Raw genomic sequence first — 6,028 nt, 5'->3', positions numbered from 1 at the left:
CTGCAGCTTCTAGTTCCTCTAGTAAGAAGAGGTCTAACTGCCTGCTCCAACTGACAGTCTTCTCTGTACTCTGTAAAATTCCCACCTTTCTGCTCTGTAGCAGCTTCTTTCCTTTCATGATCAAGAGAGAAGAGAAAGATATGTGTAGGCAGCATTTAGCTGCAGGCCTTTGGGAAGCATGATTTTCTTCAATCTCAAATAGAAGGGTATAGCTTTCTATTTTCTTTAGGTGAATAACTTGCTCCTAGCTCCACTTCACCCCTTTCCAATCTGCCTGGTCTCTCAGATCATCTGTGAATGGGGCCATGCAGACCTAAACCTGGCCCCAGTGGCTGTGGAGGTATCTGCAGAAGGGACAGCTGCCAGATTAGTCTCAGACAGAAGACACCTCAGAGATGTACTCTTTTGTTCCTCTTCCTAGGTGGAGGCTTCTGACACAGAGCTCCTCAGTGATAACCTTCCATGCTCCAGAGTGATCAGGTAACTGTACCAGGGGTGAGAATTCGGGTAACCTGACCTTCAAGATACTCAATTCAGCTTTGCCTCCCCTTCTTAGTGTCAGAAGCTGAGAGAGCAGAGAGGCCCAGCCCTCACCTCTGTTGTCAGATGGGAGGGCCTCCCTGACGCACTCTCTTTACCACTTTCACTCTGTGGGGTATAGAGGAAGGATGTGGGGAGCTGGATAGTCTGGGGGTGAAGGAGCAGGGAGGGGTTCATGGCTGTGTTTGCCCAAGTTTTGCTGACCAAACCTCCAGCAGGCACAGAAGCCAAACCCAAGCTCCAGTTCCAGCAGCTGCCATCAACAGCCACTGGTGCTAGAGAGGGGCAGCCAGGGAGTCTTGGGGCCCTGGCAGAGATCTAAGGTCTGATCAGCCAGGCCACTAGTCCAGGAAGTTGGGGGAGGGGTGTCACACAAGGAGTGGAAAGAATTAGAAACCATTCTCCTCCCTAGACACCATGAGCTTGAGCTCCTATGCCGCTCTGGGCTGGGCACTGGAGGGTAAGAGGAAGACAAAGATGCAGGCATACCCTGATTTAAACCAACTCAATGCAAAAAAAATCATATTTGGAATTAGTATTACAACTAGAAGGACCCTTAACAATCATTTGCCAGGGTTGGGTTTTGTTGTTTTTTTTTTTAAGGCAAGTGGTGAATCCTCATTTATTTTCTATAATTTTATTTATTTATTTATTTTTCCCCCAAAGCCCCAGTAGATAGTTGTATGTCATAGTTGCACATCCTTCTAGTTGCTGTATGTGGGACTCGGCCTCAGCATGGCCGGAGAAGCAGTGCGTCGGTGCGCGCCTGGGATCCGACCCCGGGCCGCCAGCAGAGGAGCGTGCACTTAACCACTAAGCCACAGGGCCGGCCCCTCCTCATTTATTTTCAAACGAAATCTTACACAGAGCAGAAATCTTACACAGGACCTAAAAAGATGGAAGTGGATCTGCTCTGGGTTGGAGAACCTGGGCCTCATTTCCTCTAACTGCCTCCCCACCTCCACCATCACCTCTCTAAGACTCTGTGGACAGCATTTTGCTGGGCTGCCTAGACTTCAGTTTAGAGGTGAGGAAACCGAGACCCAGAGAGAGGAGGAGATTTATCTAAAGTCATGCAAATAGTGGCTACAGAGCTGGGCTAGGACTTCCCACCACAACACACTGTCCCTCAGTTTGGAGTTTTTCTAGAGTCCTCACCATTGGGTTCACTTAAACTGCCAGTTCCCCCATTTTATTGAAAATCTATCTCTAGCTACAAAACATAGTCTCACACAAACTTGTGCAGACAGGTATGCCTTGCCTTCAGTGAGGTGGGGAAAAGGGACACGGGTGAGAAGAGTATAGGGTATGGATGAAAACCGACACTTAGAAAGTCACATATTGGCAAAAGGTAGTGGACACAGAGAATTATCAAGACCCACAATTACTGAGAGAAATTTTTCAAATTTTGTTTATTTAAGCTAACTTTTTACATTATAAAAATACTACATGTCCATAATGTTAAAATTTTCAAATAGAAGAGAAAATATGAAAAGTTTTCCTCCTCCTCCAACTATTTACAATTCCTTCCAGATGTTTTCACTGAATACATAAACATTTACTCTAATGCAATTATGCTCTACATTCTATTCTTCACCTCACTTTTTTTAAACTTAACAATATATCTTAGTGATATTTCCATATCAGTATATCTAGATCAACTTCATTCTCTTTAATAGCTGCATGTCATTCCATTCCATTAGATTGCTGCCAGTTCTTTTCTAATAAAAAACAATATTGCAATAAATAACCTCGTGTGTGTGTATATATATATATATCTTTACACAATTGTGGGAGTGTATCAATATTCCTATAAGTTAAATTGCTGAGTCAAAAAGTGTGTACACTTTTAAAATTTTGATAGATACTGGACTGCCAGACTGCTGAGGGAAACCCCTGATTGGACTTGTTGGGGACAAATCCCTGGTCCTGAGCTGATCCCTGCTAGAACTTCCCTTGCTCTCCTCCTAGCTCTGTCTGGTGGCCCTCAATGTCCCTTTACCTGGGGCCACTAGTGATCTGAGGAGCAGACCTGCAATGCCACTAACAGAGAGAGGCTGAGCTCTATGGGACATTTTGGGTTTTCTTGGCCTCCTCCAACCAGAGGCTGGTATCCCTAGTAAAGAGGACTGATCAGACCCTGCCAGTCATTAACCTCAAGGTAAACAGGGCCTATTGGCAGAGCCCTAACCACCCCAGTACCCTGGCGCTGGCCCAGCCTCATTCAGGAATTTCCAGTGAGTTCCAGCCTAGCCAGCTCCATCCCCCAAATCCAGAGCCACACTTTCAGCCCAGCCGCCTTTGCTCAGTCAGCCCGCAGGAGGGAAGAAATACTGCCCTTTCAAAGGGAGCTCCCAGGTGGAAGATGGAAACACAATTCCTTCAGGACCCCCCTTCCCCTGCCACAGAGTGGAGAGACAGGAAACACAACATTTATCAAAGGAACTCATCTGCATATGCAAATATACTCCGAAGGACTTGAGGGGGCCTCAGTAAAAAAGATGGTCTGAGAAGACTCCCTGGACAGGGGAATTTTGAGTCGGTTTTGGAGGAAAGAACTTGGAGAATTGACAGGGGAGTGGGAGGAAGGTCTTGAAAAGTAGAGGTAATAACTGCTAACATGTTTTGAGCACTTACAACTCGCCAAGCAATGCACTAAGCACTTTACATGTGTTATCTCACCCTGTGTGGAGGTACTCATTATCCCCATTTTAGATGAAGAAATGAAGGCACAGAAAGACTCAGTGACTTGCCCAAGGTCATACATTTACCAAGTATTGTAGTCAAGAGTCTGACCCAAGTACTACTGAACTTGGCCCCTACGAGTAGGGGCAGGGATGGGGACAAGGTCCAGAGTAGCTAGTTTGGGCCCCTGTAGAGTTGGCGGAAGGTGGGAGGGGCCGGGGATAACGAGGATGATGGCCGCCCCTTCTCCCCACCACAGCCCCTAGAACTGACTCCCGACCCCTTCTTGCCTTCCAGCACTAGCAACTGGCAGTCACCTGGAATTCCCTCTTTGTAGACAATGCCTCCCAGGCCCACCCATCCCAGACTTCCTTCAGTGGCCCCCTACAACTCCTGCAGGACTCCCTGTGATAGGCTCTGGAAAGGAGGAGAGGCTGACAGAGAAATAGCTTGTGTTCCCCCACAAGAGAAGGGCCCTCCAATCATCCCACACACATACACACACCAAGGACATTCTGTGCTAGAGGTCTGGAAGATTGTTCTGGGTGCTTCCACATTTCATTTAGCCCTCTATACCTTTGATAAAGGCTAATGACATGGGGAAACTGAGGCTCAGGGAGATTTCTGACTTAGACATATGTGACTCAAAGTCCTTTTGACTCCACAGTTCTGCTTCTGGATTTTTGGAACAGAGACCCACACAGTCAGGATCAGGCTAAACTGCAGGGGAGATTTCAAGCTGGGTCCCAGGAAATAGGGCTGGTGCTGCTTATTAAATTCCTGTTGCCTCATCCCCAGACAGGTCTCGCAGGGTACTGCAGGCTGGGATGAGCTATAGGGTGGGAGCCAAGGGAGGCAGAGGCTGGACTGCCATCCTTGGGGAAGCAGGCCCACCCTCCCCTACCACCTGGGGCCTCTGTGTTCCAGGAGGTAGAAGGCAGCACAGCTGGTCTCTGACTATCAGGGTCATCCTCTGTCCTGGGAAAGCTGCAGAGAGTGACAGGCTGGCCCTGGAGCCCAGGGCCTGGTCAGCCTTCTTATGGGCAGACGCTACTGGATGGGCTTCCCTACAGCTGCTCTGAGACCCTGGTGGTCCTGTGCATTGAGACTGCCTTCCCCTATCAGCACATGTGATGAGCAGAGTAGAGCTGAAGACACTCAGGAATTACTGGAGGCCAGGAGAACCAGAGGACAGGGACCAGAGCAATGCCAAAGCTCCATTCCTTTGGTTTTCCCAATTACCCTAGCCAGTGGGCTACTTCCATCCTTGACTACCTGTCACAACACACCACCTCTGCCCTGGCCCTCCCTGGGGCTCTGCCAGCAGAGTGGGCATTGAACATGCTGGAGTGATTCAGTAATTGGTTGACCTCTGATTTCTTTTATTTATTTATTTATTTATTGCTGAGGAAGATTTGCCCTGAGCTAACATCTGCTGCCAATCTTTCCCTTTTTTTCCTTTTTTATGTGAGCTGCTGCCACAGCACGGCTTCTAACAGACAAGTGGTGTGTGTCCACGTCCAGGAACCAAACCTGGACCACAGAAGCGGAGGGTGCGGAACTTAACCACTAGGCCACCGGGGCTGGCCCTGATTTCTTTGAGAAGAAAAAAAAAGAATTAAGTCCACAAATTGTCACGGTAACCTAAGGAAAAATCCCTGCTTCCTGATTCTGATACTGTTAGCCCACTATTCTAAATGCCTTACATGTATCTTGTGTAATCCTCACACAACTCTGAGGTGATAGTGTTATTTTTATTTCCTTTTTTTAGCAGAAGAAAGGAAAGCACCAAGAAGCTGCCTCCGTCAAGATCACATGGCTGGCAAAATGCCAGGCTGGGATTAAAACTCACGGAATAGTGATTGGAAGGAGGTGGTTCAGATGGTCAAATTGTGCGGTTATTTTTTCCAGCATCTTGTAAGAGCGTGTTTTTTTTTTTTTTTTTTTTTTTGGTCATTTTAACACTGTGGATTGACGAGGACAGAATAACCCCCCTCGAAATTTACACGTCAGAGTAATAAAAAACTTCGGTCTTTGGCATTTCCTCGTCAAATCTCAACCGCTGTTCTGGACCGCAGAATTCAGGGACTTGAAGACAGAGGAGAGCAAAAGTAACGCATGGTAGGGCATCCTATTGGCAATCTGAGGGGAAAGTTCCAGTCCTAGAACGGCCCCTAAACCATCCTTAGCTCCTGAGGCGGTGACTATAAATTAATTGAGCAGTTGCAGCCCAACGCCCCTCTACTGGGGGACTTGAATGCTGCTCTCTATTTTGCGCGGCCTCTCTACACCCTTCTTTATACGAAAACTAAAAACCACAACTGTAGCACTTTTGTTTCTCTAAAAACACGCTAAATTCTTGGGGGGGAGGGGAGGTTGAGGAAAAGGTCAGATCCTGTTCGCTTAACCAAATCGCCAGGAAGCCGGCGCTCGGTTTCCTCAGGAAAATGGAGCTAGTGCTCCCGTTCCTCTCACTAAAAACCTCAGGCCGGAGGACGGCGTTTAGATTTCAGGGATCTGAAACAAGTTAGCAGCTCCTGGGGAATAAACATCCGTCTCCTTCCTCTTTTCACCCCAGCCTGCACCTCAGAAAACCCCTTCCCGCTTCCACAGTTTGTCTCTTCAGAGTTTTCTGCTCTGAGAGAACAAACGAGCCTTCCTCATTGGCCAGATTCCCTGTCGGTCTCTCAGCAATTGACTCCGAGTGGTGTCTTTTGAAACCTTCTAGTCCCGCCTCCCCTGCCTAATTGGTTCATTCGACTGGGCCAACTCAGCCGTTCATTGGTAGATATAAAAGACTAGC

Source organism: Ceratotherium simum, chromosome 16, assembly GCF_057802395.1.
Source record: "Ceratotherium simum simum isolate JZ-2026a chromosome 16, ASM5780239v1, whole genome shotgun sequence".
Lineage (NCBI taxonomy): Eukaryota > Metazoa > Chordata > Mammalia > Perissodactyla > Rhinocerotidae > Ceratotherium > Ceratotherium simum.
The sequence above is the reverse complement of the archived record's forward strand: the minus strand, read 5'-3'. Positions refer to the sequence as shown.